General features: G+C 37.8%; 1 protein-coding gene across 1 annotated transcript in view; it reads left to right on the top strand.

Annotated features, from left to right (window-relative positions):
- The first annotated feature begins 1,120 nt into the window (after positions 1 to 1,120).
- ASCC3 (activating signal cointegrator 1 complex subunit 3) overlaps positions 1,121 to 14,492 on the top strand; it is a 328,231-nt gene continuing 314,859 nt past the window's right edge. Inside the window, exon 1 of the mRNA XM_029944011.1 lies at positions 1,121 to 1,365. The gene's annotated coding sequence lies outside the window, so the exon portion shown is untranslated. The remainder of the gene's footprint in view (positions 1,366 to 14,492) is intronic.

Here is a 14,492-nt window from a genome sequence, read left to right as displayed (position 1 = left end):
TTTGACTAGAGCTAGAAGGGGATCTTCTTTTCAGGATCTGAAATCTGTTTCCCTCAAGTCTGCTTCTCTTGAGAACATACGAAACAAATTGATATCACATGATAAGTCTTTATTTAGAGATAATCCAGGTAGCTTCTGTCTTCTATGAGCATGCTTCCAAGTTCAACCAGTCCTTTTTTATTTGTCACATTTTGGGGTTCTCTTTGTCTCTCTTCTGAAATAATTCCAACTTTTCTGAGATTTTTATCTTTTTTTTCTTTTTTAACATGCTCGATCTAGACTAAACATAGAACTCCAGTTATGGCGTGGCCAGTGAGGAATTAACTGGATCACTATTGACTGCCTCTCTATAAAACACAGTTCCGCTAGGCATCAAGACGCACTCCTTGTGAGAACGGCGGGACGTAAGAGTTAAGGAGCCAGGACACATTAAGTCATGCCATCTTCACATGCCTGACCTTTAGTCTAGCACTGTATACACATACACTAGGCAGTTCTTGAGGTTAATTTTTCTTGATATTGTCTTCCTGTCTTTGCAAATGGGCCAAGGAATCCTCAGACATTTTGTTTTTGGTGTGGGCTGTCCGACCAAAGACGGGCTGGCAGAGACAACTTTTAAGAGAACTAAGCTGAGGAGTCAGAAAGCTTAAGGAAAGCGGGCCTGAGACCAGGGAGGCGTATATAAAGGGTCCAGTAGCCGGGAGCTCTGGCTGGTGTAGAAGATGGCAATTACCTGGTTCTTCATTCATATGGCCCTTCCGCCTTTATCTCTATAGGAATTATTACTTCTTTTGTCTTCATTTTAGGGAGAAGAATCGGGGAAAAGATGCAGCCGACTCAAAAACTGCTAGGAGAGGCTCTGAGGTGATGAGCTAGACGCTGCAGGCCTCGCCCCGTGCGGGCATCCACCTGACCGTAGAGTCCTGGGAATGCGCGCGTCCGCGCCCGCGCCCGTTTGGGGGCGCGCCCTCGGCGCCGGCCCGAGCTTTCTCGCAGCTCTGCGGGCAGGAGGCGGGGCGGCAGCGCGCATGCGGACGGGGTGGAGCAGGAGAGAGCCGACGTGCCGACGTTGGCGCCGCTGCAGGGCGGGTGACGTGTAGATCCGCGCCTGCCCCGCCCTCTCCCTCCTCGCCGGGGCAGTAAGTCTACATGGTGGTCGGGGCGCTGTACTCTTTTAGGGGAAGCGACTCCGGCGATCCTAGGTTGAGGGGCGGAGGGAGACACAGCGGCGCGGCTGCCCACTGGCATCTTAAGCTCTCTCTGCCCCCCATCCGGCCTGGGAAGTAAAAATGAAAACGAAAGGGAGGGAAGCTCGGAGGTAGGAGCCGACCGAGTGATGGGAAGCGCGTGAGCTGGGGCCGAAAGGTGAGGAGATGGAGCGGAAGGTGGGAAGGGGGAGGGCAGGTGGCGGGAGGCAGGGATTTCGGGGCGGGCGACGCGACGGGACAGCCCCCTCGGGTCTCAGAGACAAGCCACGAGCTGTCATTCCCTCTCGGGGCCTGAAATCGTATCCCCGGTTTCCGACAGTCTCGTTCCACTCTTGGAGTGTGTAGGTGGGGTTGGTGATCAAAAAATCAACCCCAGCTGCATATTGTCCAGGTGTTAGACCCCTACTGATGACCAGATAGGGTGATTATTTTTTTCTGTGCGTAATTTGTTTTCATTAGTTTTTTCTTTTTTTTATCCCCCCAGTTACAAAGCCGCGGTAACTTTTTCGTTTACCTCATATAGCTTTTTGAGAGAAACATCTGCTTTATAGTTTTTTACCCTCACACTGAAAAGTAAGTAATCTGGGTAGGGTGTTGACCATGGTGAATTGTGGGTGAATTTAGCAATCGACGAGTCTATAATGTCCATTTTGAAGTAAGTAAATGTGTATGTGTGCGCGCGCGTGTGCGTGCGCGTGAGGGACGTGTTGTGGGTACGTGGACAGTTGTATTAAGTCTTTTAATAATAAGTTAATTTATTTATTGAATGCATGTAATTTGCTATTTCTTGGCTTAAAAGAAGCATACATAATTTTAGAGTTAGCTAGAAGTTTGATGTGAATGATATCAAATGTTCAACTAGTGACCATGTATTCTGTCTTTTTATAAGTAAGGTTAGTTTGAATAGCCAGTATATCCATCACTAGATTTCATGTTTCAGGGATTGAAATATATTTTCTCATTTTTAGAGTGTTGTGAAAAGTTAAAAATTCAGTTTCTTATTCTTTTTTGCATTGAACTTGTGTTCATACATCTTTTATTTTTAATGATGGGTATAGTAATAGTCTCACCTAAGAAAAGTGCTCTTAGAGATGCCAATTAAGCATAGGCTATATAATCTTATTCGAATGAATGAATTTTCATGACTTAGCCTTCTTGATCCCTGCTGGACAGTTTTCTTTTATCATTTCATTCATGTCTTCATATGTGCCAGGCACTGTGCTAGGCCTAGGAAATCAAGAGAGATGCAGTGTCTGTGATTCGGAACTTTCTATAGAAAGTTTAATGGAGGATCTTAACTAGTATTCCTCTTCATGTTGTGGATCTCTAGTGGAGCAAAATAAGGCTTTTCATGAGAATAAGTTATTGTCAATGTTTATATGGAGCTGGCATCTAAGGAGCAGATTACCATCCTTGAACGGCAAGACTTGATTTTCCTTTGATCAAAATGAGAGTATACTTGCCAACGTTTTGCCAATTAAGAAGAGTAATTTTTTTTCTTTTTGCGTAGTTGGCTTAAATACAAAGTTCACAATTGGAAATCAGTTTCTACTTGAAAAGAAAGACTTACGTTTTCAGTTTTTACATTGGCCTCATTGGATCTTCTATGTGTTAATGACTTGTAATTCCTAAGAATTTTGCGCACAAAGCATATTCATCAGAAACATGTATGGTACTTATTGACAAGTAAATTTTTTGTCCCATAGTACCTTCTCTGGGGAGGTGGTTAGCGTAAGCCCCTTTAGAGCAATGTATGTCTTCATATAAATATGGAAAAGTTTTAGGGCGCCTGGGTGGCTCAGTTGGTTGAGCCTCCGACTTCGGCTCAGGTCATGATCTCACGTTCGTGGGTTCGAGCCTTGCGTCAGGCTTTGTGCTGACAGCTAGCTCAGAGCCTGGAGCCTGCTTCCGGTTCTGTGTCTCCTTCTCTCTCTGCCCCTCCCCCTCTCATGCTCTGCCTCTCTCTGTATCAAAAAAAAAAAAACCATTAAAAAAAAAGTATGGAAAAGTTTTCAACTTTGAGAAGATATCTGCCTGAAATTGAAAATTTAACAAACACAAACATTTATGAAAAGAAAAAATGCATAATTACCAAGGAGGAAAAGAGAAAGTAGCTTATGTATAGTAATTATGAGAAGTAGGTTATGTGTCTCTTATTGATACTGTAAAGTTTTTTAAAGTATCTTTTGCCTAGCATAATGCCCAGCTTAGAATACATTTCTATGTAAATGTTTATTCATTCAACATGTACCTTGTCATTTAAGCCCTCACTTGGCATAAAGATGAGCAAGTGAATATGTCTGTTGGTTGTTCAGTTTGTTTTTCTGCTGTTACGGTAATCGGTTTTACAGGTTGTCTTAACTTATTTCTGAAAGTCTAACTCTGTTATTCAGATTTAATGCAGTTCAATCCATCTTTGAATATTCTAATTTAATCAGGCCATTCAACCTGGAAAGGGCATAAAAAGTCATCTTGAAGCCCCTCTTTATTTAGTTAATCAGAAAGTTGATACCCAGAGAAGTTGGTTGATTTTTTTTTTTATCATTAAACAAAAATTGACATCTGAACTCAGTTCTCATTTTTATTTACTCTCTTCCTACTATGTCATTTGCTTCTCATTATTACTTGAATAGACTAACTCTTGGGGACCTTTGTAAATTAAGATAGAGTCCCATTTTATCTTTCTGGTTTAGGAGTTTGGGGCTTGTCTGCCTCCACTTCTGTGATTCACTCTTCAAAGAGAATTGTTAGGAAGTGTATTTGTTATCAGAAGTTTGAAGTTGACATGGAAAATAGGGTGGAATTTAGAAGAGATACATAATTTTAAAATGTAGTAAAGTGTAATTTTTGGTAATAGTAAACATTCTCAGAATATGTTGTAATAAGATACTTGCTGAGAAATGTTTATATTTGAAGGAGATAAAGTTCACACATAGTTATTTAATAACTAAACCAGATTCTCAACCTTACTGACTCAGAATTTCTGGGGATGATGTCCAGAAATGTCTATTTGCAAGTAACTCCCCAGTGATTCCAATACAGTTTATATTAGAGAATTCCTACGTTAAACCATATGAATTCAAAAGCCTCTTACTTTTCTATAATGTCTTATTAAACTAGAACTTCAAAAGAAGGAAGGGAGTTAATTTCAGGATTATGTAGTAGTCAGAGGGGCAGTTTTTAATGTTTCCCAGCATTGATAAACACTTGCTAGTCATTTTGAAATTAAGTCAGTGACTAGCAAGTTGCTCAGTTGTGTGTAGCTAAGAAACATTCTTTAAGGAGTGAAGGAAGCTTTGCAAAATATTAGCAGTGTCTTTCCTCTGGAGGTGGGGACGCAAGGGATAACCTAAAGATTACTTCTGGAAAGAGTCACAAATTAATGGACTGAGTATATATCATTGAAAAAATATTTATTGAGTTCTTGGTATAGGGTAAGAACCATGCAAGATAACTGGGGAAAAGAAAGATGCACGCTACTGCAGTCTTGGAAATGATTGTCAAGATGCTGGCTTTGTGAATTGACTTTAGGCAAGGAAAAGGACTAATACCAGGGAGTGCTCTCGTGGACAACTTGAAGTAAAGCAAAATAGAGGCTTTGTCACTGATTTAAAAAGTGAGAAAGTTGGTATCCTAAGTCACTGGCGTTAGCTTTTAAAAAAAATTAGTTACTGTGGAATTTGCAAAATGACTGGTTTAACTCCAGTTTCTCAGAGCTGTTTGTATTTCTTAGAAATAGAGCACTGGAAGAACATTTTTGGAATTCTAAATCCAGTGGACATTTTGCTGTATTTCTTGATAGCATTTGACATGGTTGACCATACTTCTTTCTTAAAACTCTCTGCTTTGTTTCAGAAACCCCACATTCTGGTATTTCCTTGGCCTTTTTTTGGCCTCCTACTATTCAAAATTTCCTTTGTAGAGCTTTTCCATCCATTTAGGTTTCTGTTCTTCCACGTCTTGTGGTCGTCTTAGTCTACGCAGATCCGTAGGTGATTTCTATCTATTGCTATTGTCATTCCTGATACTTTTCATATTTATATCCTGGAAACAGACTTCAGTCCTGAACACTTCATATGAGTATTCAATTCCTACTGACCATTTCTACTTGAATGTCATATAGACATTTCAAACTCAACATGTTTGAGATCGAACTCATGATATTACTATAATTACTATGAATTTTGTCCTAATTCAGCATTGTACCATAAACCTGATCTATAATTGTGGAAGTCAGTCTTGGACATTGCACCCCTTCCCATCCACTACTCCTCCCCTACCACAAAAACAGGTAATTAGAGTAAGCCAAATATATTTGACTTAAACACTTGGATTCATCCATTTTCTCAAAATCACTACTACTGCTTCAGTTTAGGAACCCTTCAAGTCTTCATCTTTTATCTAGATTACTGCCACAATCCCCTGGTATCTTTCTGTTTCTGGTCTTGTCTTTTTGTGATCTATTCCTTTTACCGCAGTTGCAGCTACTCTTATTAAACACAGGTCGAGTCAAAACTCTCTTGGAGATTTCTTTTACCATAAGAATGATTTCTAAACAGCATGACTTAAAAGGCCCTTCACTCAATGAGAAATAATGAAATCTGGCCATTTGTAGCAAAGTGGATGGACCTCGAGGGTGTCATGCTAAGTGAACTAAGGCAGAGAAGGACAGATACCATGTGTTTTCACTCATAGGTCTAACAGGAGAAACCTAACTGGGGAGCATGGGAAGGGGAAGTGGGGGAAAGAAAATTAGGGAGAGGGAGGGAGGCAAATCATGAGAGACTCTTAAATACTGAAAACAAACTGAGGACTGAAGGAGGAGGAGGAAAAGGGATGGTGGGTGATGGTCACGGGGGGGGGGGGTGCACTTGTGGGGAAGAGCACTGGGTGTTACATGGCAATAAACTATTAATTAAAAAAAAGAAAATATGTATCAATAAAAATGAAAAAAAGGGTCCTTACGACATGATTCCTCTCTTTTCACATTATTCCTTGACCACTACACTCCAGTCATCTTTAAGTGAAGTATTTTTACTCTCTATGTTGCCCTCTTTATCTTGCTAACTCTTCATCCTTGAAGTGTCAATATAAGAAACCTGCTTCTCTTTTTCCACCTCCTTTCTTGCTAGGCTAGATGTACGTGCTCTGTGTTCTAGTAAAACTCTTTACTGCCCCCGTTTAAAATAAAAGACTTATTTTGTATTGAGATAGCTTGTTTAATCAGCCTGTCTTCATCACTAGACTGTGAGCTTCACAAAGATAGGTACCAGATTGATTTTGCTTACCATAGTCTATCCAGCTTGGATATAATAGAAATGCTAGTTAAGAAATATCAGGTGAGTGAAAGCTGTTCCTACATTCTTCTACTATGGTTTTCCTTCTGAGCCCACTCTTTCCCTAGGTTTTCTAGCAACTGTCAACTTTTACCATTCCTTTTTGTTTTGTACTTTTTTATCTTGAGATTTAGAAAATACCCAAATATTAATTTCAGAATTAAATTTCTGCATGTATAAGTTCTTGAGTTCTTTGAGAAGAATGGCACCATGAGTTGAATAAATCATGTTAGATTTTATTTTTTCTGTTTGTGAGAAAACTTGTTAGTTTATAAAATATTTCTTCTCTAGGACTAAGATAAGTTAATCAAATAATTTATGTGAAAAATATTTTTGAGGTCTTGAAATAAAGATGATGTAAATGTTAAAAAATATATATGTATATGTGTACATAATAACGTGTGTGTGTGTTTGTATATCTGTGTGTGTCTGTGTGTGTCTGTGTGTCCAGGCCTATAAATACTGCCCTTTTTTTTTTTGTGGTCGCTTTGTCCTCCCTTTATCCTTTGTGTCAGTTCATCCATCTAGTCATTGCACAAATACTTACTGAGAACCTTCTATATCCTAAACACTATTTTAGCTGATATGGATACTGCAGTGAACAAAACAAAGTTCCCACCCTCATGGGGCTCATATTCTGTTGGGTGAAGTTGATAAAAAACACAGCCAACATGTTCCATGCGTTGAGTACCATGAAGAAAAGTGAGTTCAATGCAAGAGAAGGATCAAGGAAGGGGTGAGATAAGGTGGTCAGAGGAAGCTTCTCTGGTAAAGAGACATTTTAGCAGTGACCCCAGGAAATGAAGGAGCTACCTCTGTGGCATCTGTGACTTGTTATAGTTTATATCACAGGGAGGAAGGCCAATGTGGATGCCCCAACATGAGCAAGGAAGAGTTATAAGAGATCGAATCAAAACATAGGAGAAAGCCAAGTTTTTTTTAGACGCATTTTGAAAATTATCCAGAGATACGGGAAACCTTTGGAGGGTTTTGAGCAGAGGGGAGTCACAAATGTTACCTGTTTGGGGGAAGAATCATTCTTGTTTAGGTGTAGAAACAAATTTTGTTAGTAAGGATGAAAACAGGGAGACTTAGATAGGCAATTGTAATAGTCTAGGGAAGAGAGGGTAATGGTGAGAAGTGGTCAGATTCTGAATATATTTTGAAGGTAGAGTTGGGAGAATTTGCTGATGAATTAAATGGAGTGAAGTATAACTGCAAGTTTTTTTGTCCTGAGCAACAGGCAGAATGGAGTTGTTATTCATTCAAGTGAAGTGACCACAGGAGGAGATTTGCAGCAGGAAATCAATTTTGACATTTATAGGTTTAAGTTAACCTATTAGACATCCAAGTGGAGACATGGAAGAGGTAATGGGTATGCAAATCTGGAGTACAGGTGAGATAAGAGAATGGAGATAAGAATTTGGAATTAGGTTATAAATGATACTTAAAATCTTGGGACTGAATGGGATCACCTAGATGGGATCTCCAGCATAGCTGGAGAATGGGGTCTGAGTTCTGATCTTGTGGCATGATAATGTTTAAAGGATAGGAGGATGAGGAGGAACCAACAGGACAAAAAAGTGCCAGTATTGTTGGAGAAAAAACAAGAGATAACTGGTGTCCTAAATGCCAAGTTAGAAGAGCTGGGTCAAAACTGACCAGGATTAAATAAGGGCAGAGAAGCAACATTGAATTTGACAATGATGAGGTTCTTGTGACATTAATAGTTCTTTTGGTGGAACAGTGGAAGTAACAGTGGAGGTTAGTTTGATTGGAGTGACATTTTATTTTAGATAAGCTAAAAAGTAGTGTATTAATGGAAGAGGGCTTTGGAACCAGTAGAGGTTTTTAAATATGGGAGTCCCCATAGCATGTTTTTAGGCTTCAGAAATGATCCAAAAGAGAAGAAAATATTATTAGTGAGGAGGGAGGGAACAGTTTCACTTTAGCAGTTTTACCACTGTATATCCACTGAATAATTTTTTCTTGAATTAACTAATGAATGGATAAAAGCATTTTCAACAGATGCTATATATTTTTGTCAGTGCTGAATAAAAAGTGGGATAAAGGACACTTTGGTTAACACCTCCCCCCCCATCATTGTGAAAATTGATTATATTTCAGTCTTCCTTAATTAGATTACCATCTTGAAGCTTACTTTTTCACTTTGGTGAGCCTGGTGTTTCTCAGGTTTTTGCAGCTGTATTTACAAATGATCTGCTACAATTTAGGTGTGCTACTACAATGGGCTTGTATAATCTTTTACATCATTTAATCCCCTTTAAATCTTTAAAAAGTTTATTTCAAAAATTTAGAGGCCTATTATGAACTATTACTTTAAATAGCATTAAAGCATATTGTGGGTGGGGATATTAAACAAGCACCAGATGCTCAATGTTCATGTTCAGTCTCTCATAAACCTGAGAATCTTTAGATAGTATTTTCAGAACCTACAATTGCCATTCTGTTTGATGCTTTTACAACTATTGCTCTCTTATTAGGCTTCTGTGTGAAATTTAATTAAAACTTTTAAATATGGAATATTTCAAGAATATGCACAATTTCAAAAAATAATGTAACAAATGCTATTATAGTTGCCATGCAGATTTAAGAAGTTTTAATTTTTACCTTATTTGCTTCAGATCTTTCTCTTTAAAAAAATACTGCTATTGGGCACCTGGAGCTCAGTTGGTTAAGTGGCTGTCTTTGGCTCAGGTCATGATCTCACAGTAATGGGTTTGAGCCCCGTGTTCGGCTCTACACTGACAGTGCGGATCCTGCTTCAGATCTTCTGTCTGTCTGTCTCTGTCTCTGTCTCTGTCTCTGTCTCTCTCTGCCCTTCCCCTGCTTGCACACACTCTCTCTCTCAAAAGTAAATAAAAGAAACATTAAAAAAATACCTGCTATTTACAGGATATAAACCAGGGCATAATGAAAGGGTTGATGGAAAGAAATGGGACTGATTAACTTGGTGAAGAGAAGACAAAGTCGAATGGTTGGTATGGTTACCTATAATGTGAAAAAGAATGCTTACATTTGATAACTTAAGTGTAGATAGTTTTTTCTTTTTTAAATTAAAAAGGAGCAGAGTGTGAGATCAGAAGCAAGCTCCTGGCTCTGAGCTGTCCACACAGAGCCGGAAATGTGTCTCTGTTGTACCCAGATTTTAATATCACCCCCCAAAACCAGAGATTACCTGGGAGACCGAAGCACGCACGCACAAGCAAAGGGCTTTATTACGAGTTTCGGCCCGGCCAGCCTAAACTCGGGCTCACAGACTTTAACTCCACACTGGATCCACGTGGAGCGAGCCCCGAGCAAAGGAGGGGTAGGGCTTTCATGAGTTTGGGAAGGGGGAGTTACAGGAAATATTTTTTGTATGTGGAGTTGAGAACCCTAGTTGTTTGCACGTAAAAACTTGAGTCAGATTTCCAAAAGGAGCTTGTGTTCAGAAATGTAATTGTGCTCTCTATAATTGTGATGCAGAAGAACAAGTATAAGGTCAGGAAAATCCTTTCTCTCTAAACAGTAAACCTGGTTCTAGAGCATTACTTGAGTTGTGGTTTGGTGAATTCAGGTCTTATTAAGGGACAGACATAAATTCTTTGGGTCTGTCTTCCAGAAGCTCATAGATTAGGAATGAAAATTCTACCTTTCACAGATAATGTGAAACAAGACCTTTTAACTGTTGTGTTTCTGTTCCATGTGTTCTCTAGCGTAATATGTGCACTTGTTTGGTATTTGTGGGATGTTTTTTCTGACTACTTTTGTTCTTAACCAGTGCTGATATGTTATTCAAGACACTTGTTTTTGCAAGGCTGTAAAGAAATGCTTTCCTTATCCTTAAAAGGTAAAATTAATATAATTATGGGATCTCCTGTAATATAAAGACTATTTAGTTTATAGTTATGAGCATAATTAGTTCCATTCCTTCTAGGGTGGGAAACTGGGTTTAATGTACATAATTAGTTGGGGGAAGTAAATTAGAGTATGGACCTTATAAACATTTCTTTTTTAATAAACTATGATCTATGTTGATTTATGTAAAATATATACTCTTTATCTTATACATATATATGTATTATCTTTTCCTGGCTTTCTCTGTTCTTCATGCTCCAAGTGTGATTTCTAATTGATTGGAAACTATTGAAGAACATTTTTTTCTTGCTTAAGAATGAGTTGGGATATAAAGTGAACTTCTTGGGTAGAAATTATGAATACTTAAAATTGCTTTTGAAAATCCTTCACTTGGACACAAGGTCGTCAGAACACATTGTCTTAGTATGTTGTGTGCCACCATGTCTTTTCTCCAGACCTGGAACATACCAGTTTCTTCAGATGAACCAGGTGAAAAAGTTGGTTTGTGTTTAATGGAAATGTTGTATATATTTTTTAAAAAGGAAACAGTTTTTAAATACTGGAGTCATACAATATAGCAAGATGCTCATGGTTTGAGATGCATATGGTGATTGAAACAGATGGATGAAGGAACTTCCTATTTTTGTTGCTCATCCCCCATTCACTCTGGAGCAGCTAGCTATTCAGTATGTGAAATAGTGGACAGAATATCCAGTAGTATTGTTTTGGTCTGTGTATACCTTTTATTCAGTCTGTCTCATATGGTTGATTCAAATAAGCAAATATGCCTGTGATGTGGCTCTATTAACTAATTGATGGCAGTAATGTACAAGTAAAGAATAAAAGGCAAAAATCTGTTTTAGAATGTACTGTGAAAAATTACCCCCTTATGAAATGGCATAATAGAGATTATATATATATGTAATGTATCTATGAGGGCTGGTTGTCTGAATTCTGATCTTGACTGTGTTAATTTTTTTACAACTCACTTTTTAGAAGTAAAATGTAAATACTCCAGTTTATTTTTCAAGATTTGGCTTGTGGGCATATAATTCTATTTTAAGTATTGAAATCTTACATTTGAATTTTTACTCCATTCATCACCTACTCCCATCATTCCAGTGTTTTTATTCCTCACCTACATTATATCACTCTTTTTCCCCTCTAATAATTCCCTAGTGTCTATGATTGCCAACAACTAATTGCTGACTTTACATCCTTTAGAAATATAGTTTGTTATGGAGATTTTGTTATTTTTTATGATGAAAAATACAGGAACTATATTTTCCTAAAATTACTGTCAAGCAGTAAGTTTAAACCCCATTTAGAGTTTAGAAACAGATTTAAAATAAAGGATCTTAAAACTTTCTTTGTGGTACCTCAGAATAATGTGTACTAGAGTTCTAGCCCAGTAGTTCTTGGTCAATATCATTTCACAAAGGGCAATATATTACTGTCAGATTTTTTTTCTTCCCTATTTGAATGTTTAAAAGGGCAGTTAAGACCCTTCAAGACCTTTTAATTTTATATGTATATATATATATATATATCTAATCAACATTGTAAAGATTCATTCAGATAATCACATGTGTGTACTTCTGGCCTTAAAAACCTTTTGGGTTTAAATTATATGCTAAGATGTTAATATTTATTATTGAGGGAATTTTTCATTTATTCATTTGCCATTTAGTAAATGTGGAATAAAAATTACTGAGGTAACAACTGCTACGTCGGACAGTTTATCTTAATGTGTTATTTGTTATAGTCTTATAAATCAGAAATTTTAACCATAAACATTATGATATGTCTTTAAGACCTCCAACTTGAATGTTTTTTTCCTTTTGTTTGGACCTCAAATCCAAAACATAATTATTCTTATCATTTAGGCACCATTGTCCTCCTGCTGCCCTTGTGTTACAAAACTTTAACCCTGGATTATACTGACCTTTGTTCCTTTGCCAGAATGTTGCCACTCTAAATTTGTATTTTTCGAGTATAAACTGAGTATGCATTGCTACCTGAAAAATCTTTTTATGGTTCGTTAATCAGTTTCCTATCTTATCATTGGTGTGAGGTCAGACTTTTGCCTCTGTCTTCAAAATTTTTTTCTCATCATTTGAATAGTTTCCGCAGATCTCAAAGAAAATATGTAAATTTGGTAGAACTCTCTTTCACCACCTTTTTGTCTCGCCATTCTTTCTGCTTCACCATGTTACTTACAAACCTATCTGCACTTCCATGAGTCCCTCCCTCCACATGTCCCTCCCTCCATGCTTTTCCTTCTAGCGAGTCTTTTCTCTAGACCCATACTTTTGTTCTCATTCTCTCCGTATTTTCTCAGAGACTCTACTCCCTTAATCATAGCTTTTCTTTTGATTTTCAGTCTTTCCCCCTCTCTCTTCTGGCCCTTCCCTGATTATGGAATTTTACTCAGCTCTGCCCTGTATTTTCAAAAACTCTTGACCCCATGTGTTTTATTGTTGCTTGCCTTTTCTCGTTTTCTTCTGGGCCAGGTTCCTTGAAAAAATAACTTGTACCCATTTGATTTCCTCATTTTCTCCCTTTCATTTATCCTTCAACCCAGTGAAATTTACATTCTCTCTCAGTTTTTTGGAAACTGTGTGTGCTAAAGTCCTCTAAAACCTGAGAATGTCCAGCTACTGTGAACTCTGTAACAGCATTGGAAATATTCTGTTCTCTTGTGATAATACTTTCGTCATAGGACAACTGTTTGCCGATCTCTTTCTTAGGACTCTGTTCTTGGCCCTCTACTGTCTACTCTCAGGTTTTTAGGGGTTCATGTAGATGAGTTTCAAGGCATTCATGCAACTTCTGAAATGAAGTACAAATATTTAAATTCATGTATGTCTGTTTTCTCAGGGAGAGGGTCCACATGTTTATTTATATTGGACTTAAAAGAATATGTTCACTGATGACTTTAACCACCTTGAAATGATAGCACTAAATTCTCTATTTCCAGCCCAGACCTCTGATAGGGCATTCAAAACTGTTTATCCCATTTGATGGCACATGATCAAAACTTTCCAAAGCAAAATTAATCAGTCATCTTTCCTCTTCTGGTATGCTATCTATACATCCATGTGCCACTGTTCTTTCTCCTAAACCAGAAATGTGGGTGTCCTGCTCCTTCCCTTTTCATCTTCACAGCCAATCCCACCCATTCTGTCTCTCAGATACAAGTATCTCTTAAGTCCATCGTTTTCTGCTTCTCCTTACCTCAGTTCCACCCTCTTTATCTTTCACCTAGTTTATTGTAATAAATAATTTTTTAACTAGTTTGACCCTACCTTTAATCTGTTTACCAGACTTAAATCTGAGTAATTTTTCTACAATATGTTAAATTTCTTTACATGACTCTGATTGTCTGGATAAAAAGTGCTTAAATTGAGGGGCTCCTAGGTGACTCAGTTGGTTAAACATCCAACTCTTGATTTCGGCTCAGATCATGATTTCATGGTTTGTAAGTTCAAGCCCCACGTTGGAATTCTGTCTCTCTCCCCTCACACCTCTCCCCTGCTCATGTACTGCACATGCACTTTCTCTTTCTCTCTTTCTCAAACTAATAAACTTTATAAAATAAAGTGCTTAAATTGAGACATGGTATTAGGTCTCTGCTCATATCTCTATTCTTCATGAGTGCCCAATTGTACATTATAGGTTTTTAAATTTTTATTTATTATTAACAGTATTTTTTATGTTTTTATTTATTTTTGAGAGAGCGAGAATGTGAGCAGGGGAGGGTCAGAGAGAGAGGGAGGCACAGAATCTGAAGACAGGCTCCAGGCTTTATTATCTTATTTGTAGAAGAATCTTATTCCATCTAACCTTTTCTCTGTTCTGTGATTTAGGTGTAACTCTAATGTTCACTTGTTTGCTGTTTAGTAATTCTGTCAACCTTTTGAGTGTTAAGTTTAATTCGTTTACATTTATTGTGAGTAATGGTGTATTTGGACTTCATCTTTGTCCTTCTTAATCGATACTTTGTCTATTTGTGACAGCATGCTGGGTTATTTCTTCAGATCTTTATTCTAGGTCAGTACTTTTCTCTTTAGCTGTTTCTAATCTA

Source organism: Suricata suricatta, chromosome 7, assembly GCF_006229205.1.
Source record: "Suricata suricatta isolate VVHF042 chromosome 7, meerkat_22Aug2017_6uvM2_HiC, whole genome shotgun sequence".
NCBI classification, from domain to species: Eukaryota; Metazoa; Chordata; class Mammalia; order Carnivora; family Herpestidae; genus Suricata; species Suricata suricatta.
Note: the sequence above shows the minus strand (reverse complement) of the source record. Positions and strands in the feature narration are given on the sequence as shown.